This window comes from Pseudophryne corroboree, chromosome 4, assembly GCF_028390025.1.
Source record: "Pseudophryne corroboree isolate aPseCor3 chromosome 4, aPseCor3.hap2, whole genome shotgun sequence".
NCBI lineage: Eukaryota > Metazoa > Chordata > Amphibia > Anura > Myobatrachidae > Pseudophryne > Pseudophryne corroboree.
Genome location: NC_086447.1, coordinates 529,043,347 through 529,069,757, shown reverse-complemented (window position 1 = coordinate 529,069,757; position 26,411 = coordinate 529,043,347). Strand labels below are relative to the sequence as shown.

General features: G+C 46.1%; 1 long non-coding RNA gene across 1 annotated transcript in view; it reads left to right on the top strand.

The window, feature by feature from the left end:
• The window catches only part of LOC134911580 (uncharacterized), a 161,571-nt gene that overhangs the window by 109,741 nt on the left and 25,419 nt on the right, over positions 1 to 26,411 (top strand). The window contains exon 2 of the long non-coding RNA XR_010176694.1: positions 5,437 to 5,528. This is a non-coding gene — a long non-coding RNA (uncharacterized LOC134911580). The remainder of the gene's footprint in view (positions 1 to 5,436; positions 5,529 to 26,411) is intronic.

Sequence of the window (26,411 nt, the reverse complement as noted above, 5' to 3'; positions counted from 1 at the left end):
CTTCCAAAACTCAGTGACAGTTTCAGTAGGTTTTTGCTTGCATGCTACAGCAATGGGAAGGGAGGCACGGGTCTTAAAGATTTCTTTCATATGTTCACCAATTTCCTTCCACATTTGCTTTACACCTTTCTCGGTATTGAGGGGGTAATCAGTGGCATTGTTTAGGACTGCAGGAGTGTTGATAGAGGGAATCTGTTTCCAATCCCACCCGTTGTAGTGGTCTATAACCCCATCTATGATCAGCTTCATATCTTCTTGAGTATAGCTGCGTCCTGTGCAAGCCTTTTTCAAGTAAGCTATGCAGCCGTCAGGTGCAACAGTGGGTTTGGGGCAGTTCTTAACAATTCTGTCCAAATCCTCTATTTCAATGGGTTTCTTTAACAACTGATCCCCTACTGTCATAAAGGGCAGGTGTGTAGCGACACCGCTGGCACCAGCACTGTTTTCAAGGAAACCAGTGCCGGATCGCGTTATGGAGGGGGTAAGAGGGTGGTTAATGACAACAGTTGAGTCAGCATTACGGCGGGAGGTGATTTGTTTGCTAGGAGTCTGGACTGTAGTTTCAAGCTGGGTTACATATATTTGATCATGGCCCGAGCGGCCACCACCTTCAATAGGAATGTCAGAGTCGCCACCCACAATAGCTGCGTCAGGGGCACTAGGGGCGGGGGTGGTTATGCCTGTGTGGAGGGTACTGTCAGGGGGGGCTGTTCCCCCTTCAGAGCCTCCTGAGCCTCCTTCCCCTCCTCCTCCTCCCCCTCCCCCTTGCATCGGCATTCGTGACAAAGCAACTGCAGCTAAAAGATCTGTGTCTTTTAAGGAGGGATATAGGGGAGTGTAGGGCGGGGGAGAAGAGTTTTTTAGAAACTTGTTGCTTCTAAATTCCTCAGCTTTATGTAGTCTGGAAGTTACAGTTTTTATTCTACGCTGTTTCTGCTTGATATTCTTGTCATACCAATGAGGTGCTATCGTGAGCCATTGCTCTCCTCCAGCACGCATATATGTCATGTCCCATTGTGGGTCATGATCATACCACGGCCAGGCTTCCTTGTCTTCCAGACAAAGACCTTTGACCATGTCCATATAAAATGGATAATTAATACCATCACGGGGGAATGGACTGGGGCTGCCAACTTTCTCTGTCCATCCTGCTAAGTTATCCACCCAAGGGTTAACTAAATAATAATCTGTGGTGGAGTTACGGGCAACATATTCCTTACATGTTTCTCCTGGTAAAGGTGGGGGGTAAATGACTGTCTTACTCTGACCCCCTCCCATAGTAAAAATGCAATCTACACCAGCTTTCTATGCAATATCACAACAAAAATGCAGTTTACAAAAAAAACCTTCTATGCAATTTCACAACAAAAAAACTTTCTATGAAATTTTCACAACAAAAAAAATGCAATTTACAAAAACTTTCTATGCATGCATTAGCTAACACCAGTTAATTAGTCATTGACAATATCACAATATTATCTGTATAATGAGAACATGAAATCTTTTGACGGGTACGCTTACCTTCGTACAAGATGTCAGAAAAATACAGCGTTTTAAACAGGAAGCAAGAAAAGTGTTTGAGTAAAAATATCTGGCAGACGAAAACTTACCAGCCGTCTGAACCAAATATAAGAACTTATCTCACTACAACATACAAGAATATATATATAGACGATCAGATCGAGGTATAATCTACGTTATGTATAGACCCCAGGTCTATATATTTTTTTTTAAGTATCCCAGATACTAACGTCTTTGGAGAATTGCGCTTGGACTCCTGGTCCTTTCTCAGACGTATCTTTAAGTCCCAGACATTAAAGATTCTATGGTATCCCTGATACCTGTTTTATGCTTTTACATAAAACTTCGTAATATTAAGTCCCGGACTTAAATATTACCTTGTCACGTGTTCCCGGAACACTGACACGGATTCAGCTTCAGTGTATGACCGCAATCCTGTATGGCAAAGACAGACAATAAATTCTCTATTTTTACCATTCAGGGACGATCACTGAATCCCGGACGAGCCCCCAGCTGAAAGGATCCCTACCTCTCTTTGATTACCTCGATGTGATGGCCACTGACGTCAGTGAGAGCAATTCTTAACATACAATATATTGAGTCTGACACCCAGTAGTTAAGATTCACTCTGCTTTATTGAATGTTTTAACATTGGTATAAAAAGAGAACACATAAGGGTGTAACTGATAAGTGTAACAGGGCTCATTGGCTTAGGGGTGGTGCCCTAGTGGGGTACGTAGGGGTGGTTAATACTTGACATAACATAATTGGATATAGCAGTTGCTAGGCAGATGTTATATACGTTGCATTCAGATAGAACTTAACACAGGATCTTTTAGTAACACACAGAAGTAGAAAAAGCAGGTTTCATCTAGTATAGAGCTGACCTTGGATGCCAGACCCACACAAGCCTGGTATCTGTATGAGAGACAAAGGCATCTAACACAGGGCAGCACGCATCCATTGCAAACACATAAGAGTTCATAAAGCATGTTTTAACCCTTCAGGTACAAAACCTGTGCGCTCTTACATAAAAGACACTCTACACTGAGTCACACAGCAACAATCTCAGGCCAGATATGACAGAGCCAGCAACACTTGGAAAGGCTTTCTTACTGTTACAGCCTTGCCCCTAACACATGGCATGGAAAGTCTGGTAAAAGTATCATTGTTATAGAGCAAAGCAGGAGTAAAGACATGTTTAGGAAAACAGGTTTAGCTCTCATATAAGCATACCTCCCAACTTTGAACTTAGTGCAAGCGGGACACACGCGCGGCGAAGCCACGCGCGTTCCCGAAAAGGGGTGTGGCCTAGGTAAAGGGGCGTGGCATAGCGGGAAGACCCGCGATCGCGAGCCACGCCCCCATTTTTGTCACTAAGGGGGCATGCCCAGCGCTCTGTGAGCCGCTAGCATGCTCCCTCTCCCATGCGCACAGCGTCTATTCACCGCTGCTCTGCTAAGCAGGGCAGCGAGAGACAGAGCCTACCAACTGCCTCCCCCACCGCGGGACACTGCGGCCCGCGGGTGGGACAGCGGGACAGTCCCCAAAAAATGGGACTGTCCTGCGAAAATCGGGACAGTTGGGAGGTATGTATAAGTATAGGAAACACATTGTTACTAGCCAACCAGCCAACATCTCACAGATAAGAGGGATAGTATAGCAGCCTACACATAGTGTGAGAGAAGAAAAGTTGCTGCATATTGTGTGTCACTAGACAGGGAGCAAGGTGCACAATCTACTGTAGGTTTCACAGACAGAAGACAGGTCCGATACCAGTGACCCATGCCATGCATCACTATTCTTACTCTGTGACGTCATACCAATTCCTCTGCTACATAATACCTAATCCTATGTAACTAGTAGCGCTGAAGATATGACAGTAATTGCCTGGAGGTGAGATTGTGATGTCAGCTGACCATGGGCCAACTGATATCACAATGGGCCTGATGACATCACAATGGGGCCAGTGGCCAGCTAACATCCCATGTCATGTAATAGATGACCATATAATCCTATGGAACTGGAACACAATTTTGCAAACCAAGGCACAAATTTGAGGAAAAAAGTAGAAAAATTGAGGAAAAAGTGTGCAGCAGGGCCACCATCAAGGGGGTGCTGCGGGTACAGGAGACCCGGACTCTGACAGAGAAGGGGGCCCGGCAGGACCCCTATTGCTGTGTAATGATGTTTATGTATTGACAACCCTGCACTCGTGACATCATGCTAAAAGAGAGAGAGAGCATGAGCCTCATGAGGAGCAGACATAAGAAGCCAAAAGTAATAACATCATACTTGCCTACTCTCCCGGAATGGCCGGGAGGCTCCCGAAAATCGGGTGACCCTCCCGGCCCCCCGGAAGAGCAGGCAAGTGTCCCGATTTGCAGGGTCCCCCCTGCCCGTCCGCCCACTTTGTGTGTAAAGTGGGCGGTCCGGGCAGTCGATGACGCGATTCTTGCTGAATCGTGTCATCATAGCCACGCCCCCTGCAGTGTAATGTCGGTGAACATGGCATTACAGAGCGGGGGCGTGGCTTAAATGAGGTGCCACTGTGACCCTGCCCTTACTCCGCCCCATCCTGCCCTTGCTCCGCCCCCATCCCACCTCCGGCCCACCCCCTCCTTTACGTCACAGCCTCCCCTGTCCGCCTGCTGTGCCGACCTGGCTGCTCTCTCCCGCAGAGAGCAGCCAGAATGTCGGTAAGTATGAATAACATCATGAGGGGGCTGGCTGCGGAGCCCCCGGCAGGATAGACAGAAGGGGGCTACCCCGGGCCAGTCACATATGCGGGATGTGGGGGCGGTATCAGCTTGTGTCCGGACTCGGAGTGTAGGCTATGGTGGGGCACAGCTCCCAGGTGTCAGTGACTTTTTCTACTGAATCCTGCATTTGATTTATGTCACCGTACAGCGCTTCCTGTAGTGAGCCATAAACACTGGGGGACAACTGCAATCACACTCACAGGTGCCCTGCTAGAATGTCATGCAGCCAGGAAGAGGACACCACAAGACAACATCACCTACACCGATTCAGTTGAAAAAGACACTGACACCCAGGAGCTGTGATCTGCCATAGCCTACACTCCGGATACAGTAAGTAAATAGTGCAGAACTCCGGTCAGATGGTCACCTGGTCTACCTCCATTAAAACGAGCACTCTCAGCATGGGACAAGTCAAAATATAGCTGCGGCCAGCATGGCCCTGTCCAAGGAGCATAGGTAAGCCTACTTAAACTGTAATTTAGGGACACATTTATCATAGATCGCATTTGCAATACAATCTGTGCGTGATATTAGCGCCCAGGATTGCATTGCAGAATGCCATCACATTGGGTGAATGTATCACCCTGCACAAACAGGGACAGGGGCTCCAAAAGGAGCCTGCCCGTGAGATGTGCCGAATGTGGGCTGGTCTGCTGCGCGTGCGCACTCAGCGTGACCCCATGCACAACAGCCATTTCCAGCGGAGGGATCCTGAGGAACCTTGACGGAATTACAGCCCCGATCTAAAGAGGACGGTAGCTGCGGACATTCGTTTTCAGCACAAACAAGTGCTATTAAAGGATCAGACGTGATCCAATTAAGATCACAGCATAGTTTATGTTTGTTTTTTTTAAATGGTATATGCTTTTTTGATATATAATCTGTTTTACTGTCATACAAATATTTATGGTCTCCCTATATTTACCTGTACATACTGTGTTTTAAACTTAAGCTGCACACATTTTAGACAACAAAATTAGACTCTATTTAAACTAATTTGCTCTTTATTCTATATATTATACAATTGGTGAATATCTTGCTGCGCCTTAGGTCACTTGCCATTATATTGGTTTCTGTATTTATTGTATAGTGAATATTAGAATGTTGTGATTTATTATAACAGTCATAGCAATGCTCTGTATTATTTGTACAGGGGTCGGTCAGCAGTGGTTGGAATGTCGACACCAGAAACCGAACATGGATCAAAAAGCCGGTGCCGGAATCTCGATTGCTGCCATCCTAAATGTAAGTATGCCAGGGCTCATTAGGCTTAGGCCGCGGTGATGGGGATGGGGGGTTTAGGTTTAGGCTGCGGGGGAGGCAGAGCCGCCCCTAACCAATATGATGCCCTAGGCAAGATTTTGGCTGGTGCCCCCTAGCACCGCCGCTAGTTCTGCAGGAGATGCATGGCATGAGTCAGCTGGCAGCTCTGCTAACGTCAGGCACCTTTTGTTTATGAAAATGCATCTTAATTGCATTACTATGTGGCCAGGACGCACAAGCAGCTTCTGCTGATTAAAATGATATGCAGCATGCCTATATTCTGTGTGCGACTGCGGCTGTATCTGCATACAAAATGCTACATTACAGTGATTTCCAGGAATACACTGCAACATAGCATTTTGTATGCAGATACAGCCGCAGTCACACACAGAACATAGGCATGCCGCATATCATTTTAATCAGCAGAAGCTGCTGGTGCCCCTAAGCATACCAAATGTCCTAGGCATTTGCCTAGTTTGCCTATGCCTAAGGCCGGCTCTGGGGGGAGGGTTAGACTGTAGGGAGGAGGAAGGTTAGTGTTAGTCTGTGGGGGGAGGGGGCTAGGTTTAGGGACCACCAGGAAGGGTTAGGGTTAGGCTGAGGGGAAGGGAGGGTTAGGTTTAGGCATCACTGGGGAGGGTTAGCGTTAGGCTGTAAGCAGGGGAGTTCATAGAACCTACGGTATAATAATATAGATTGCCTGGCTTATGTGAACATTAAGGCTATACCGGACAGTTATTACCAATTACAATCACTCATGGTATTTAGTCTAATGAATATGTGTATACTGTACATAAACACCACTTGTGGTCTGTTGTATATACAGTATGCACCTTAACGTTATACAGAGCACGTCAGTTCTGCAGACAATCATTATGGATTGTCATTTGGAAGCAAGAACAAAGCCAGTAACTTTGTACCTTGATAAACCCACGTTTCACTGCAGGTGGGGTAGATGTGAAGAGAGATTTAGACTTGAGACTGGTATGTCCAAACTAGTACCTATATATTACTCACCACACAGCAACCTGGGAACCACATAACAAATTCGAAATTAAAGCGCCTGCAGCCAGGACAGAGAGTTGTACAGTAAGAATGGAAATTTTTCTATAGGAGACTCCTTTAAAAAAAAAAAAAAAAAGGGCTGGAGAACCTTAATTTATGGGGCAATAAACATAACTGTAAACTAAAAAGGACAGTACAGATGTGTAACCTGCACATTAAGAGCCCTTCTAGTCACACCATGCTGTGGCGTGACTTGCTGGTAGCATCAAATGTCTTATCGTGCGGCCATTAAAAGGCATTTTATCTGCAAAAAGATGCCAATAGGACGCATACGCAGCTTTTGCTGATTAAAAGGATATGCGACATGCCTATATTCTATGTGTGTGCCTGCATATGAAATGCTAGAGAACACTGTAATGCAGCATTTCGTATGTCTCGGGCGCACACAGAATACAGGCAAGCCGCATATTATTTTACTTAGCAGAGTCTGCTTGCACATCTCATTTACATAACGGTACGAATAAGACTCACTTCAGCTACAAAAACTATCAGAGCTGCACTGGACCTGTCAGCTTACTCAGGGCCATCTTAACAGCAGTGTAGGCCCCTGGGCACAGCAATGCACTGGGCACCCTTCCCATCCTCCAGTAATAGGGGTGGGGGTGCTATCAGCAGCAGTTTTGATGTCCCACGGGCGGTAGGGGGTGTTCTATCTTCCGCTCAGCATGTAGGAACTGGATGAAGGCAGTGGGATGAATGAAGGTGCCCCAGTACATGACTTCCAGGGTGGTAGGGGGGGTGTAATATGCAGGGTAGGGGTGGATAGTGGAGTGGGCTTAATATTCATCATTTTCCAGTGGGAGGGCAGCTTGCTTGACTGCAGATATCTCTAGTTCCTGGGAATAAATTTCTTAGCTTTGAATGTGATTAAAAACTAGAGCGTGCCATCTTTCAGGAGGTACTAGGGACTTGAGGAGCAGAGTTCAGGAGCCAGAGCTGCCGTGTCCACTGAAAGGGGGAGTCCTATCTTTTGGAGAATAGCCTCATAAAAACTCTAAGTCAGACAGAACCCGAGATATCTGGCTGGGCAGAGCAATTAACAGTCTTGGATGGGGACCACTGCTTCAAAGTCAGATATCTCCGGTTCCCCAGAGCCGATTTTCAAAAATATGGTACCCCTAGAAAGAGGGGGCCCTCAGCTATCATTCTGGGCCCTTAGACTCCTGGGGCTCTTAGGCAAGTGCCCATTAAGCCCATACGAAAAGACGTCCCTGCTGGTCGCTGTTGGGAGAGCTGGGCACACAAGGACCATTTTTTTATGACAACACATGTTTTATAGTGCTTTCCCGGGTCTTCCCTTATTCATTGGAAATGGTGTCAACCAGGGGGAAAACCCGGGAATACCGTGCAGTGGAAACGGGAAGATTGGAGAGTGAGACTCAGCAAAATGCCGGCTAAAAAATCAGTTCAGAACAGATTTTGGTGGAAAAGCAGTGTAATACAAATATCTGTGCTCCCTATAGTTTAATAAATATGATCTGTGTCTCTTATGTATATGAGATCTGATTTGCATTCTAGACACCAGATTAAAATGAGGAAAAGTAGGCAGACATCTTGCTTACAAGCATTTTGGAAGGTACAAAATATAAAACAAATAGGGTGGATAATTAATATTTGATTTAATTCAAATAATTACACAAAATATTTATTAAGCAAGTATTTGTCATTCAAGCATACATTCTGAAATTCTGTATAGTTCATGTGCTCCTTGGCAACACTGCCACATTCCTTTCCTGCATCTGCGATCATGTTCAATAACACTTCTATAAGGCTGCCCTTCCATATCTCTAGTCTTTAGCAATATCAAACAACCCTCTGTGGTGTCTCCCATAAAACAAATCAAATAGCGAGAACCGTGTGGAGAACTGGGGAACTTCTATAATAGCCAACAACAAATATCGTAACAAGTAATCCCAGTTTTTGCATCCTTATCAACAACCTTTGACTGCTTTTTATTGTTTTTTTCAACCTTTCTACCAACCCATCAGTTTGGGGATGATAAATTGATGTCCTGAGGTGAGTAACATTAAACAACTTGCCTGATTCCTTCATGATTCTAGACATAAAGGGGATACCTTGGTTAGCCAAAACTTCTTTAGGTATTCCCACCATACTAAGACAAGCACCAGTTCTCTAGCTATTGTCTTGGTTGACATACTGTGCAAAGGGATGGCCTCTGGATATTGAGTATCATAATCCACTATTACAAGGATATACTGATGACCCCAAGCAGACTTTTACAAAGGCCCAACCAAATCCATGGCTATCCTTTTGAACAAGACCTCTTTAATAGGCAAGGGCACTAGGGGGCTCTTGAAATGGGGTCTGGGAGCATGATACTGGGACTCAGGACAGGAAGAACAATATTCAGACAATATTCATACACCCCAGGCCAAAAGTACTGCTGCAAAATCCTCTCAATGGTCTTTTCAGCCCCTAAGTGTCCCGCTGAGATGTGAACATGAGTTAAGTCAAATATGGTTCTCGTATATGGCTGGGGATCTTCTGGTTTTTCTACCACATCCTTACCCCTTTTTGTCATTTGGTACAACAGCTCATTATGTTTGGCCATGTGTGAGTATGCAAGGCCTTCACCAGGTTCTACTGGCTCCCCATTAATAACGTAAGCATTTTCTCTGGCTTTTATTAATGTGGAATCTTTTAACTGTTCTGATGCAAGCAGTTGTTTTCTAACCACAGGATCAGGCATACTGACTATCAACTCTGTCTACAACTTCTCTTTCCCCTGGAGGAGGTGCCTCATTTTGGTCCTCATCATCTGCTACACCGCAATGCGCAGGTTCATTGCACGGGTACAAAGCAGATCGCTCAGCGATGGCTTCGTGCGAAGAATGCATTCACACAGGTGTTTGCAAGGAGATTGACAGGGTGAAGGCATTTGTGGGTGGCAACTGACCATTTTCTGGGAGTGTTTGGAAAAACGCAGGCGTGTCCAAGCGTTTGCAGGGCGGGTGTCTGACGTCAATTCCTGTCCTGAACAGGCTGAAGTGATCACAGTGGCTGGGTAAGTCCTGGGTTACTCAGAGACTGCACAAAATCTGTTTGTATAGCTCTGCTACACGTGTTCGCACACTTGCACAGCTAAAATATACTCCCCCTGTAGGCAGCGACAATCTGATCGCAGCAGTGCAAAAATCGCCTGCTAGCGATCAGGTCTGAATTAGGCCCAATATGTAGATCAGGTACAGGCAAATTCTCCACCACATCGTAACAGGGTTAGGGAAAGAGGTACCATCTACTGGGCAGGTGGCATAGAACAGCAGCTGGGAGATCACACAAGACCAAGGTTTCTGGAGCAACTGGCCCCAACCAGTTTTATCAAGAGGCAAAGCAAAATACAACAACAAAATAAATACTTCGCCACTAGCACTAAACTAAATACAAATTATTCCTAATGCACTACAAAAACACAGGAAGTATTACCAAGCATAGCTCACTTGTCTTCAGTAGTAGGTTTCTCTCACGGAGATTCTGCAGTCTCCCCTTTTATCCAGGCCATGTGAGAGACCTAATGATCAGCCTAGCATCTTTTTATCACTTTCATGCAGGTGAAATCACTAATTATTAGAGATGTGTACCGGACATTTTTCGGGTTTTGTGTTTTGGTTTTGGATTCGGTTCCGCGGCCGTGTTTTGGATTCGGATGCGTTTTGGCAAAACCTCCCTGAAAATATTTTGTCGGATTCGGGTGTGTTTTGGATTCGGGTGTTTTTTTACAAAACCCCTCAAAAACAGCTTAAATCATAGAATTTGGGGGTAATTTTGATCCTATAGTATTATTAACCTCAATAACCACAATTTCCACTCATTTCCAGTCTATTCTGAACACCTCACACCTCACAATACTATTTTTAGTCCTAAAATTTGCACCAAGGTCGCTGGATGACTAAGCAAAGCGACCCAAGAGGGCGACACAAACACCTGGCCCATCTAGGAGTGGCACTGCAGTGTCAGACAGGATGGCACTTAAAAAAATTGGCCCCAAACAGCACATGATGCAAAGAAAAGAGAAAAAGAGGTGCACTGTGGTCGCTGGATGGCTAAGCTAAGCGACACAAACACCTCAATATCACAGGAATTATTTGTTCTAATCAGTGGTATTATTGGTCCAAATCACTGGAAGAAAATGAGAAAATCACTGGAATTATTCATTCTAATCAATGGTATTATTGGTCCAAATCACTGGAAGATAATGTCAAAATCACTGGAATTATTCGTTCTAATCAATGGTATTATTGGTCCAAATCACTGGAAGAAAATGACAAAATCACTGGAATTATTAGTTCTAATCAATGGTATTATTGGTCCAAATCACTGGAATTATTCGTTCTAATCAATGGTATTATTGGTCCAAATCACTGGAAGAAAATGACAAAATCACTAGAATTATTCGTTCCAATCAATGGTATTATTGGTCCAAATCACTGGAATTATTCATTCTAATCAATGGTATTATTGGTCCAAATCACTGGAAGAAAATGACAAAATCACTGGAATTATTTGTTCTAATCAATGGTATTATTGGTCCAAATCACTGGAAGAAAATGACAAAATCACTGGAATTATTTGTTCTAATCAATGGTATTATTGGTCCAAATCACTGGAAGAAAATGACAAAATCACTGGAATTATTCGTTCTAATCAATGGTATTATTGGTACAAATCACTGGAAGAAAATGGAATGGATGGATACTTGCAGTGACCACAGAGCTGCATGATACAGCAATGGCCTACTGTACACAACTATGGGGGTCATTCCGAGTTGTTCGCTCGGTAATTTTTTTCGCATCGCAGCGATTTTCCGCTTAGTGCGCATGCGCAATGTTCGCACTGCGACTGCGCCAAGTAAATTTGCTATACAGATAGGTATTTTACTCACGGCTTTTTCTTCGTTCAGGCGATCGGAGTGTGATTGACAGGAAGTGGGTGTTTCTGGGCGGAAACTGGCCGTTTTATGGGCGTGTGGGAAAAAACGCTACCGTTTCTGGGAAAAACGCGGGAGTGGCTGGAGAAACGGAGGAGTGTCTGGGCGAACGCTGGGTGTGTTTGTGACGTCAAACCAGGAACGACAAGCACTGAACTGATCACAGATGCCGAGTAAGGTTGAAGTTACTCAGAAACTGCTAAGAGGTGTGTAGTCGCAATTTTGAGAATCTTTCGTTCGCAATTTTACTATGCTAAGATTCACTCCCAGTAGGCGGCGGCTTAGCGTGTGTAAAGCTGCTAAAAGCAGCTTGCGAGCGAACAACTCGGAATGACCCCCAATATACTGTTGGGTCACCAAAATGCTGCACTGTAATACTATATATACTTCTCACAAAAATGCCGCACAGATATGGAATGGATACTTGCAGTGACACAGAGCTGCAAGATACAGCAATGGCCTACGGTACAACTATATACTGTTAGTCACCAAAATGCTGCACTGTAATACTATATATATACTGCTCACAAAAATACCGCACAGATATGGAATGGATACTTGCAGTGACACAGAGCTGCAAGATACAGCAATGGCCTACTGTACAACTATATACTGTTAGTCACCAAAATGCTGCACTGTAATACTATATATGTACTGCTCACAAAAATGCTGCACAGATATGGAATGGATACGTGCAGTGACACAGAGCTGCAAGATACAGCAATGGCCTACTGTACTGTACTACTATAATTATTAGATAGATGACAGATATAAAGTTACATTGTGGGGGAATCCAGTATACGTTCTGTCACCAGGTACCAGTGAATGACCACATCATGTATATAGGTGACAGATATAAAGTTACATTGTGGGGGAATCCAGTATACGTTCTGTCACCAGGTACCAGTGAATAACCACATCATGTATATAGGTGACAGATATAACGTTACATTGTGGGGGAATCCAGTATACGTTCTGTCACCAGGTACCAGTGAATGACCACATCATGTATATAGGTGACAGATATAACGTTACATTGTGGGGGAATCCAGTATACGTTCTGTCACCAGGTACCAGTGAATGACCACATCATGTATATAGGTGACAGATATAACGTTACATTGTGGGGGAATCCAGTATACGTTCTGTCACCACCAGGTACCAGTGAATGACCACATCATGTATATAGGTGACAGATATAACGTTACATTGTGGGGGAATCCAGTATACGTTCTGTCACCAGGTACCAGTGAATGACCACATCATGTATATAGGTGACAGATATAAAATAGGATTTTAATACCTACCGGTAAATCCTTTTCTCTTAGTCCGTAGAGGATGCTGGGGACTCTGTAAGGACCATGGGGTATAGACGGGATCCGCAGGAGACATGGGTACACTATAAGACTTTGAATGGGTGTAAACTGACTCCTCCCTCTATGCCCCTCCTCCAGACCTCAGTTAGAAATTTGTGCCCAGGGAGACGGACATTTCGAGGAAAGAATTTATTGTTTAAACTAGAGATGAGCGGGTTCGGTTCCTCGGAATCCGAACCCGCCCGAACTTCAGGTTTTTTTACACGGGGCCGAGCGACTCGGATCTTCCCGCCTTGCTCGGTTAACCCGAGCGCGCCCGAACGTCATCATCCCGCTGTCGGATTCTCGCGAGGCTCGGATTCTATCGCGAGACTCGGATTCTATATAAGGAGCCGCACGTCGCCGCCATTTTCACACGTGCATTGAGATTGATAGGGAGAGGACGTGGCTGGCGTCCTCTCCGTTTAGACTAGAGTACTAGAGAGAGACACAAATTTTGGGGAGCATATTATTAGGAGGAGTACTACTTGCTGCTGATAGTGTGACCAGTGACCACCAGTTTAATTAATCCGTTCTCTGCCTGAAAAAAAACGATACACAGTGTGACACAGTCACATACCATATCTGTGCTCAGCCCAGTGTGCTGCATCATATGTAATACTGTATATCATTATCTGACTGTGCTGAGTGCTCACTGCTCACACAGCTTAATTGTGGGGGAGACTGGGGAGCAGTTATAGCAGGAGTACATATTTTAAGTACAGTGCACACTTTTGCTGCCAGAGTGCCACTGCCAGTGTGACTGACCAGTGACCACTGACCACCAGTATTGTGATTGTCTGCTGACCACCAGTATATTGTGATTGTCTGCCTGAAAAAGTTAAACACTCGTCGTGTGGTGTTTTTATAAACGCATTCTGCAGACAGTGTCCAGCAGGTCCGTCATTACATAATATATACCTGTCCGGCTGCAGTACTAGTGTGATATATATATATTTCTCTATCGTCCTAAGTGGATGCTGGGGTTCCTGAAAGGACCATGGGGAATAGCGGCTCCGCAGGAGACAGGGCACAAAAAAGTAAAGCTTTACTAGGTCAGGTGGTGTGCACTGGCTCCTCCCCCTATGACCCTCCTCCAGACTCCAGTTAGATTTTGTGCCCGAACGAGAAGGGTGCAATCTAGGTGGCTCTCCTAAAGAGCTGCTTAGAGAAAGTTTAGTTTAGGTTTTTTTCTTTACAGTGAGTCCTGCTGGCAACAGGATCACTGCAACGTGGGACTTAGGGGGAAAGTAGTAAACTCACCTGCATGCAGAGTGGATTTGCTGCTTGGCTACTGGACACCATTAGCTCCAGAGGGATCGAACACAGGCCCAGCCGTGGAGTCCGGTCCCGGAGCCGCGCCGCCGACCCCCTTGCAGATGCTGAAGCGTGAAGAGGTCCGGAAACCGGCGGCTGAAGACTCCTCAGTCTTCATAAGGTAGCGCACAGCACTGCAGCTGTGCGCCATTTTCCTCTCAGCACACTTCACTGGGCAGTCACTGAGGGTGCAGAGCGCTGGGGGGGGCGCTCTGAGAGGCAAATATAAACCTTATACAAGGCTAAAAATACCTCACATATAGCCCATAGGGGCTATATGGAGATATTTAACCCCTGCCTGACTGGAAAAATAGCGGGAGAAGAACCCGCCGAAAAAGGGGCGGGGCCTATCTCCTCAGCACACGGCGCCATTTTCTGTCACAGCTCCGCTGGTCAGAACGGCTCCCAGGTCTCTCCCCTGCACTGCACTACAGAGGACGGCTGGAGTCAGAAAATCTGACTCGCTGTTTATATTGTATGCACCCAACAAGTTGGGCGCACCTGCTTCTAAGCAGTCGATTGCTCGTTGGATTTGTAACACAATTCAACTTGCACATTCTGTGGCAGGCCTGCCACAGCCTAAAACTGTAAAAGCCCACTCCACAAGGAAGGTGGGCTCATCTTGGGCGGCTGCCCGAGGGGTCTCGGCATTACAACTCTGCCGAGCAGCTACGTGGTCGGGGGAGAACACGTTTGTAAAATTTTACAAATTTGATACCCTGGCAAAGGAGGACCTGGAGTTCTCTCATTCGGTGCTGCAGAGTCATCCGCACTCTCCCGCCCGTTTGGGAGCTTTGGTATAATCCCCATGGTCCTTTCAGGAACCCCAGCATCCACTTAGGACGATAGAGAAAATAAGAATTTACTTACCGATAATTCTATTTCTCGGAGTCCGTAGTGGATGCTGGGCGCCCATCCCAAGTGCGGATTATCTGCAATACTTGTACATAGTTATTGTTAACTAATTCGGGTTATTGTTAAGGAGCCATCTTTAAGAGGCCCTTTCTGTTGTCATACTGTTAACTGGGTTTAGATCACAAGTTGTACGGTGTGATTGGTGTGGCTGGTATGAGTCTTACCCGGGATTCAAAATGCCTCCCTTATTGTGTATGCTCGTCCGGGCACAGTACCTAACTGGAGTCTGGAGGAGGGTCATAGGGGGAGGAGCCAGTGCACACCACCTGACCTAGTAAAGCTTTACTTTTTTGTGCCCTGTCTCCTGCGGAGCCGCTATTCCCCATGGTCCTTTCAGGAACCCCAGCATCCACTACGGACTCCGAGAAATAGAATTATCGGTAAGTAAATTCTTATTTTTAATTTTATCTCATTATCATCCAGTCTATATTAGCAGCAGACACAGTACGGTAGTCTACGGCTGTAGCTACCTCTGTGTCGGCAGTCGCTCGTCCATCCATAATTGTATACCACCTACACGTGGTTTTTTTTTTTCTATCTTCTTGATACTAGTAGCTTACTTTAGGAGTCTGCAGTGCTGAGTCTGACAGACAGTGTCCAGCAGGTCCGTCATTACATAATATATACCTGTCCGGCTGCAGTACTAGTGTGATATATATATATATTTTAATTTTATCTCATTATCATCCAGTCTATATTAGCAGCAGACACAGTACGGTAGTCCACGGCTGTAGCTACCTCTGTGTCGGCAGTCGCTCGTCCATCCATAATTGTATACCACCTACCCGTGGTTTTTTTTTTTTCTATCTTCTTGATACTAGTAGCTTACTTTAGGAGTCTGCAGTGCTGACAGACAGTGTCCAGCAGGTCCGTCATTACATAATATATACCTGTCCGGCTGCAGTACTAGTGTGATATATATATATATTTTAATTTTATCTCATTATCATCCAGTCTATATTAGCAGCAGACACAGTACAGTAGTCCGCGGCTGTAGCTACCTCTGTGTCGGCAGTCGCTCGTCCATCCATAATTGTATACCACCTACCCGTGGTTTTTTTTTTTCTATCTTCTTGATACTAGTAGCTTACTTTAGGAGTCTGCAGTGCTGAGTCTGACAGACAGTGTCCAGCAGGTCCGTCATTACATAATATATACCTGTCCGGCTGCAGTACTAGTGTGATATATATATATATATTTTAATTTTATCTCATTATCATCCAGTCTATATTAGCAGCAGACACAGTACGGTAGTCCACGGCTGTAGCTACCTCTGTGTCGGCAGTCGCTCGTCCATCCATAATTGTATACCACCTACCCGTGGTTTTTTTTTTTCTATCTTCTTGATACTAGTAGCTTACTTTAGGAGTCTGCAGTGCTGAGTCTGACAGACAGTGTCCAGCAGGTCCGTCATTACATAATATATATCTGTCCGGCTGCAGTACTAGTGTGATATATATATATATATTTTAATTTTATCTCATTATCATCCAGTCTATATTAGCAGCAGACACAGTACGGTAGTCCACAGCTGTAGCTACCTCTGTGTCGGCAGTCGCTCGTCATCCATAAGTATACTAGTATCCATCCATCTCCATTGTTTACCTGAGGTGCCTTTTAGTTGTGCCTATTAAAATATGGAGAACAAAAATGTTGAGGTTCCAAAAATAGGGAAAGATCAAGATCGACTTCCACCTCGTGCTGAAGCTGCTGCCACTAGTCATGGCCGAGACGATGAAATGCCAGCAACGTCGTCTGCCAAGGCCGATGCCCAATGTCATAGTACAGAGCATGTAAAATCCAAAACACCAAATATCAGTAAAAAAAGGACTCAAAAATCTAAAATAAAATTGTCGGAGGAGAAGCGTAAACTTGCCAATATGCCATTTACCACACGGAGTGGCAAGGAACGGCTGAGACCCTGGCCTATGTTCATGGCTAGTGGTTCAGCTTCACATGAGGATGGAAGCACTCAGCCTCTCGCTAGAAAAATGAAAAGACTCAAGCTGGCAAAAGCACAGCAAAGAACTGTGCGTTCTTCGAAATCCCAAATCCACAAGGAGAGTCCAATTGTGTCGGTTGCGATGCCTGACCTTCCCAACACTGGACGTGAAGAGCATGCGCCTTCCACCATTTGCACGCCCCCTGCAAGTGCTGGAAGGAGCACCCGCAGTCCAGTTCCTGATAGTCAGATTGAAGATGTCAGTGTTGAAGTACACCAGGATGAGGAGGATATGGGTGTTGCTGGCGCTGGGGAGGAAATTGACAAGGAGGATTCTGATGGTGAGGTGGTTTGTTTAAGTCAGGCACCCGTGGAGACACCTGTTGTCCGTGGGAGGAATATGGCCATTGACATGCCTGGTGAAAATACCAAAAAAATCAGCTCTTCGGTGTGGAAGTATTTCAACAGAAATGCGGACAACATTTGTCAAGCCGTGTGTTGCCTTTGTCAAGCTGTAATAAGTAGGGGTAAGGACGTTAACCACCTCGGAACATCCTCCCTTATACGTCACCTGCAGCGCATTCATAATAAGTCAGTGACAAGTTCAAAAACTTTGGGCGACAGCGGAAGCAGTCCACTGACCAGTAAATCCCTTCCTCTTGTAACCAAGCTCACGCAAACCACCCCACCAACTCCCTCAGTGTCAATTTCCTCCTTCCCCAGGAATGCCAATAGTCCTGCAGGCCATGTCACTGGCAATTCTGACGAGTCCTCTCCTGCCTGGGATTCCTCCGATGCATCCTTGCGTGTAACGCCTACTGCTGCTGGCGCTGCTGTTGTTGCTGCTGGGAGTTGATGGTCATCCCAGAGGGGAAGTCGTAAGCCCACTTTTACTACTTCCACCAAGCAATTGACTGTCCAACAGTCCTTTGCGAGGAAGATGAAATATCACAGCAGTCATCCTGTTGCAAAGCGGATAACTGAGGCCTTGACAACTATGTTGGTGTTAAACGTGCGTCCGGTATCCGCCGTTAGTTCACAGGGAACTAGACAATTTCTTGAGGTAGTGTGCCCCCGTTACCAAATACCATCTAGGTTCCACTTCTCTAGGCAGGCGATACCGAGAATGTACACGGACGTCAGAAAAAGACTCACCAGTGTCCTAAAAAATGCAGTTGTACCCAATGTCCACTTAACCACGGACATGTGGACAAGTGGAGCAGGGCAGGGTCAGGACTATATGACTGTGACAGCCCACTGGGTAGATGTATGGACTCCCGCCGCAAGAACAGCAGCGGCGGCACCAGTAGCAGCATCTCGCAAACGCCAACTCTTTCCTAGGCAGGCTACGCTTTGTATCACCGGTTTCCAGAATACGCACACAGCTGAAAACCTCTTACGGCAACTGAGGAAGATCATCGCGGAATGGCTTACCCCAATTGGACTCTCCTGTGGATTTGTGGCATCGGACAACGCCAGCAATATTGTGTGTGCATTAAATATGGGCAAATTCCAGCACGTCCCATGTTTTGCACATACCTTGAATTTGGTGGTGCAGAATTATTTAAAAAACGAGAGGGGCGTGCAAGAGATGCTGTCGGTGGCCAGAAGAATTGCGGGACACTTTCGGCGTACAGGCACCACGTACAGAAGACTGGAGCACCACCAAAAACGCCTGAACCTGCCCTGCCATCATCTGAAGCAAGAAGTGGTAACGAGGTGGAATTCAACCCTATATATGCTTCAGAGGTTGGAGGAGCAGCAAAAGGCCATTCAAGCCTATACAATTGAGCACGATATAGGAGGTGGAATGCACCTGTCTCAAGCGCAGTGGAGAATGATTTCAACGTTGTGCAAGGTTCTGCAACCTTTTGAACTTGCCACACGTGAAGTCAGTTCAGACACTGCCAGCCTGAGTCAGGTCATTCCCCTAATCAGGCTTTTGCAGAAGAAGCTGGAGACATTGAAGGAGGAGCTAACACAGAGCGATTCCGCTAGGCATGTGGGACTTGTGGATGGAGCCCTTAATTCGCTTAACAAGGATTCACGGGTGGTCAATCTGTTGGAATCAGAGCACTACATTTTGGCCACCGTGCTCGATCCTAGATTTAAAACCTACCTTGGATCTCTCTTTCCGGCAGACACAAGTCTGCTGGGGTTCAAAGAACTGCTGGTGACAAAATTGTCAAGTCAAGCGGAACGCGACCTGTCAACATCTCCTCCTTCACATTCTCCCGCAACTGGGGGTGCGAGGAAAAGGCTCAGAATTCCGAGCCCACCCGCTGGCGGTGATGCAGGGCAGTCTGGAGCGACTGCTGATGCTGACATCTGGTCCGGACTGAAGGACCTGCCAACGATTACGGACATGTCGTCTACTGGCACTGCATATGATTCTCTCCCCATTGAAAGAATGGTGGAGGATTATATGAGTGACCGCATCCAAGTAGGCACGTCAGACAGTCCGTACTTATACTGGCAGGAAAAAGAGGCAATTTGGAGGCCCTTGCACAAACTGGCTTTATTCTACCTAAGTTGCCCTCCCACAAGTGTGTACTCCGAAAGAGTGTTTAGTGCCGCCGCTCACCTTGTCAGCAATCGGCGTACGAGGTTACTTCCAGAAAATGTGGAGAAGATGATGTTCATTAAAATGAATTATAATCAATTCCTCCGTGGAGACATTGACCAGCAGCAATTGCCTCCACAAAGTACACAGGGAGCTGAGATGGTGGATTCCAGTGGGGACGAATTGATAATCTGTGAGGAGGGGGATGTACACGGTGATATATCGGAGGATGATGATGAGGTGGACATCTTGCCTCTGTAGAGCCAGTTTGTGCAAGGAGAGATTAATTGCTTCTTTTTTGGTGGGGGTCCAAACCAACCCATCATTTCAGTCACAGTCGTGTGGCAGACCCTGTCACTGAAATGATGGGTTGGTTAAAGTGTGCATGTCCTGTTTATACAACATAAGGGTGGGTGGGAGGGCCCAAGGACAATTCCATCTTGCACCTCTTTTTCTTTCATTTTTCTTTGCGTCATGTGCTGTTTGGGGAGTATTTTTTTGAAGGGCCATCCTGCGTGACACTGCAGTGCCACTCCTAGATGGGCCAGGTGTTTGTGTCGGCCACTAGGGTCGCTTATCTTACTCACACAGCTACCTCATTGCGCCTCTTTTTTTCTTTGCGTCATGTGCTGTTTGGGGAGTGTTTTTTGGAAGGGCCATCCTGCGTGACACTGCAGTGCCACTCCTAGATGGGCCAGGTGTTTGTGTCGTCCACTAGGGTCGCTTATCTTACTCACACAGCTACCTCATTGCGCCTCTTTTTTTCTTTGCGTCATGTGCTGTTTGGGGAGTGTTTTTTGGAAGGGCCATCCTGCGTGACACTGCAGTGCCACTCCTAGATGGGCCAGGTGTTTGTGTCGGCCACTAGGTTCGCTTAGCTTACTCACACAGCTACCTCATTGCGCCTCTTTTTTTCTTTGCGTCATGTGCTGTTTGGGGAGTGTTTTTTGGAAGGGCCATCCTGCGTGACACTGCAGTGCCACTCCTAGATGGGCCAGGTGTTTGTGTCGGCCACTAGGGTCGCTTAGCTTAGTCATCCAGCGACCTCGGTGCAAATTTTAGGACTAAAAATAATATTGTGAGGTGTGAGGTGTTCAGAATAGACTGAAAATGAGTGGAAATTATGGTTTTTGAGGTTAACAATACTTTGGGATCAAAATGACCCCCAAATTCTATGATTTAAGCTGTTTTTTAGTGTTTTTTGAAAAAAACACCCGAATCCAAAACACACCCGAATCCGACAAAAAAAAATTCGGTGAGGTTTTGCCAAAACGCGGTCGATCCCAAAACACGGCCGCGGAACCGAACCCAAAACCAAAACACAAAACCCGAAAAATTTCAAGTGCACATCTCTAGTTTAAACACGGTGAGTGTCGGACCAGCTCACACCACGAACATACCGCAGAACGTGGCATTCAATAGAATACCAGCCAACGGCATGAACAATACACAGCCACAAGCTGAGAGAATATGTATCACAACCTGTGTGTCAACACAACCAATAATAAGACACCGCATACCATGGCATGAACAACTTCAGCAACAGCCTGACAGAAAAGAAACACCACAAGAGTGTAACCATAACCAATAACTGCAGACAAAGTACGCACTGGGACGGGCGCCCAGCATCCTCTATGGACTAAGAGAAAAGGATTTACCGGTAGGTATTAAAATCCTATTTTCTCATACGTCCTAGAGGATGCTGGGGACTCCATAAGGACCATGGGGTTTATACCAAAGCTCCAGACCGGGCGGGAGAGTGCGGACGACTCTGCAGCACCGATTGAGCAAACAAAAGGTCCCCATCAGCCAGGGTATCAAACTTGTAGAGCATAGCAAAAGTGTTTGAACCCGACCAAGTAGCCGCTCGGCAAAGTTGAACCGCCGAGACTCGTCGGGCATCCGCCCAAGAAGAGCCCATCTTCCTAGTAGAATGGGTCTCCACCGACTTCGATAACGGCAATCCAGCCGTAGATCGAGCACGCCGAATCGTATCACCTATCCAGCGTGTAAGAGACTGCATAAACGCAGGCGCCCCAATCATGCTGGGAGCATACCGGACAAACAGAGCCTCTGTTTCCCCAATCGGAGCCAAATTGGCGACCTAAATATTCAAAGCCCTGACCACATCGAGAGATTTTGAATCAGCTAATGCCTAAGAAACCACCGGCCTCAAAATAGGCTGATTTCTGAGAAACCCAGAAACCACTTTTGGCAGAACTATTATCCGAGTTCTCAATTCCTCTCTATCCACATGGAAGATCAAACAGGGCTCTTGTGAGACAAAGCTGCTACTTCCGACACCCGCCTTGCGAACGCCAAAGCCAATAGCATGACCACTTTTCAAGAGAGAAATTTTAACACAACCTTTCACAAAGGTTCCAAACAGTGTGACACAAGCAAACGCAACACCACATCAATGTCCCACGGTGCCAACGAGGGCACAAATGGAGGTTGGATGTGCAGTACTCCTTTCACGAAGGTCCGAACTTCCGGAACGGTTGCCAATTCTTTCTTGAAAGAAAATTTATAAGGCCAAAACCGCACTTAAATGGAGCCTAACTTTAGGCCTGCACCCACACCTGCTTGCAAAGAATGGAGAAAAACGACCCAGCTGAAAGTCTTCCGTAGTAGCCTTCTTGGATTCACACCAAGACACATATTTTCTCCAAACATGGTGTTAAGGCTTTGCCGTTACCTCTTTTCTAGCCTGAAGAAGTGTGGAAATGACTTCACTGGGAATACTCCTTCTGGCTAGGATATGGCCTTCCACCGCCACGCCGTCAAACGCAGCCGCGGCAAGTCTTGATACACGCCCGGATCTTGCTGTAACAGTTCCCCACGTAGAGGAAGGGGCCATGGATCTTCAATGAGTAAATCTTGAAGAACTGGATACCAAGCTCTCCTTGGTTAGACCGGAACAATGAGGATCGCCTGAACCTTTGTTCTTCTTACGTTTATCACCTTCCGAAGAGTGAAAACGGAGGGGACACATAAACCGACTGAAAACACCCAAGGTGTCCTGAGGACGTCCCCTGCTATAGCTTGAGTGTCCCCTGACCCGGAACAATATCCCTGAGATCTCTCGTTGAGGTGAGACGCCGACATGTCCACTTGAAGCACTCCTCAAAGACTTGTCACTTCAGTGAAAACTTCTCAATGACGATTGTATTTCTCCCAGATGGAGATCGCGTCTGCAGAGGAATCTATTTCTCCGTCGTTCACATCCGGAACGAAGACTGCTAATATAACGTTTACCAGTCTTTCCACCCAGCGGAAAACGTTTTCGGCTTCTGCCATTGTCGCTTTGCTCCCTGTTCCGCCCTAGCGGCTTACACCACTGCTATCAAGTCGTCTGACAGAATTAACATGGGCAGATCACGAATCATATGTTTATTGAAGATAGCTCTTAAGTCAAGAAAGCTTATTGCAGGCAAGCTTCCCAGCTTGACCTTTTCCTCTGGAAATACTTCCCTTGCAAGGACTGCTCCCCAGTCTCGGAGATCTGCATGCATGGACACCAGGATCTCATCCTGGATTCCGAACCTTCGTCCCTCTAGGAGGAAAGAACTGAGCAGACACCACAGGAGCGATATCCTGGCCATCAGGATTATATTCCGGCGCATGTGCAGGTGAGACCCGGACCACATTTCCAACTGGCCCCGTGAAAACCAATCTGGCATTTGACCTGTTCACCGAAAAGGCCTCTTAGGCCGCACCCATCTTCTTCATCAACGGAACATATTGATGGATTGTCACTGCAAATCTGATCCGACTCCGGATCCTCAGACCTCTGTCCACAGGAACACACAGAACTTTCACCTTTCTGTATCTACTCTGATACCCACCTCCGTCGTCTGCGTCGTTGGGAACAACAGCCTTCCCCTGTGTTGAAGAACAGTCAGAGAGAAAACAACAATTTGCCCCACTTGTGTCTTGACCTCGCCTTAATCAGGAGAGTGTCCCAGTACAGAATAACAATGGCTCTTACAATTGAAAGAATACCATCCTACTGCCATCACTCCGGTGAAATGGCAAAGACAATCCTGGATATCAACCCAGGTAAGCTGAACGCAGAGAAAAACGCATTTAACCCCTTTTCTACCCTTACGTGCTGGAGCTCCCATCGTAAGTAGAAATCTTTTTTTTTTTAGGGACAGCAGGACAAAGTCCTGAACCTGATGCAACTCTAGTATGGCGTCGCGCACTACCTCCCCTTCCAGAGGGGAATCGGAGGATCTATTCAAAAAATCAGTGAGGGGAATCATCTGGAACTCCAGCATGTCCCCTTTTGGATTCCATTATTAACTCACAGGTCCAAGGCCATTCTCGGACTGACTGAAGAGTAGTAGACGAGTTCCCACCGAAGTGTGCTCCAGCCAGATAGACCCAGCGACCTGCGGTGGATGTGGTAAAACAGAAAACGACATCCTGTTCTGCGAACCTAACAGAGCTGCAGAACTCTTACATTTTCACCTTCCACAATCTGCACCGAAAGGGAAAAAAGAACAGTATCAAAACGGTTAAAATGACTGCATCCCACAACAGAATGCGTCACCAACCGTTGTGAGGGAATCTAACTCACGAAGTTACACCCACCAGTGGTATCCACCGAGAGTGAGTGAACTGAGGCCTCCCCACCCAGCGGTACGCCGTCCCAGGGAAACACTCCAGTATCTCTCGGAGTCCGCCTCAGCATTTCTTGCCATGTCATAGAGAAGAAGCAACATAAGAAACCTCCCCACTCTCTTTAGGGTAATACTATAGGATGCTTTTCCGAATATAAACACTCCCCCATGTGCCTGTAATGCAAATAATGCCAAAACATAGAAATAAAATATCACTTAGTTTCCTGTGTACGATCCTTTGTGACAGGGCCCTGTGTCGACCAGGAGTTGACTTTCACCGTATTCTATCCGCAGCGGGAAAGGAATAAACATTCGGACTCCTTGTGAGGATCTGCTCTTCACGGCCGACCTAGAGCTTTATCAACAGAGCGACCAGCACATGAGAAAGAATACTTTTACTTCAGCAGTCATTATAATCATAATGTAATACACAAATACACACATATCCCATATATATATATATAACATACATATAAGAGGATTGTCCCGAAACGTAGAGTCCCTAGTGACATTAATGTGTTCTGAATGTGTATGACCATGTACTGAAAGCACCAGTTGTGGATCAAACAGGAAACCTTATGGTCGACAGAAAACCTAGTATTCGTCGACAAACCGGGAGTAGTAACCAGGCAAAATAACCATCTGGCGAACCCCGAGAGGTCCGAGGGGAGTATACCTATATAATCTTTATAACACTCCCCCACACCTACTACCTTATCTGTGCTCGAGCTACCGGCCCAAGGAACCGTACCATACATATACATACAAATATATATATATATATACAGGCATAAGGCAGTTACAGCATGTTAAGTTACTCTCAGTAATAACAGTTGGTGCCGACAGGGTCACCCGCATACCACTGTGTCTCCCCTACAGTGTTCACTTTTGACAAGCAAACAACTACCGACCTGCTGACACTGCATCAACTGCATCAAGGACCAACAGGCGTCGGCGATGCCGACAGCGATCCCCCTGTTTGTGACAGAGCACTCATACCTGTCGACATATGTCGACTAAAAAGCTATAGTGGGTATTCTGACCAGGGAAACACAGGGATATATGCACAACACACTGTATTAGAAGCCCATTTAACTAACTTAGTGTTATATTGTGTATATACACTAAACACTGTGCCCCCCCATGTTTGTTTTCATTGCTATGGCGGGGACATGGAGGAAAATGGCGCTGAAAGTGTTGTGAGGGCTAAGCCCCGCCCCTTCTCAGCACGCTTCAGCAGAAATATATCGTTTATTATGCCAGCGTCTTGTCAAAGTCAGAAAAATATCATGCTACACATTGCCATATATTCACCTCATGCGCGTGCCTGCTGCACGTGCACATTCTCTCCCATGCGTGCGGATACTCGCAGCCGCGTGATGGCGCCTCGGCCATGCGCTCGAGCGCGTGGTATGTGCATTTACGGTAGAGTTTGTGTGCGTCTAGCGGGCGACTCAATCGTTAAATAATAAATCCATATAGCAGGTTTTATAGGTAATGTTCCCCTTAGTAATAACTGTAAGTTTGGTTAAAGTGACTTGCTCATGGACATGGGAATCCCTCTTTTCGTGATACAAAGGGTCTGTCTAAGGTTGAACAGTGGTGTCTGGTACCTAACCGAAGAGTATTTTAATAGCAACAATCCGGTGTTGGTTAGGTAAAGATTAATCGCTCCTGCGTATAGTTATGGCCATTAGTAGATTCTGGACATTTCATATATTTGCGATTCATTACCCATGCGGCGGGAATCTTCAGATTCCCTCCCACCTGAGCTGTTTGAAATAGTCACAGCCCACCTGTTCAAATCCACCTATGACCTTTTGTTATAGTGCAGAGAGACATTCCTGTGTCCAATGAACAATAAGGTTGTAGGGCCCTTTGAAATACACTGTATGTTGTGTATATAAGGGTCACTGATCCCAGACCGGCCAGTACTCTCTCTTCAACAGTTATCGCTGATAATTGGAGGACTGGATTCCGGTTGCACCTGCGAGTGTTCCCCGTATGGTATGTTACTCTGTGGCCACTTTGTTACCCGTTTAAATGTTAGTCATTCATTCTTATTTGTTGTATTTGTGTTTGCGATCGTTCACTATTGTGTATATTTCTGTTTAGTTATTCTGTTAGATTTTAAT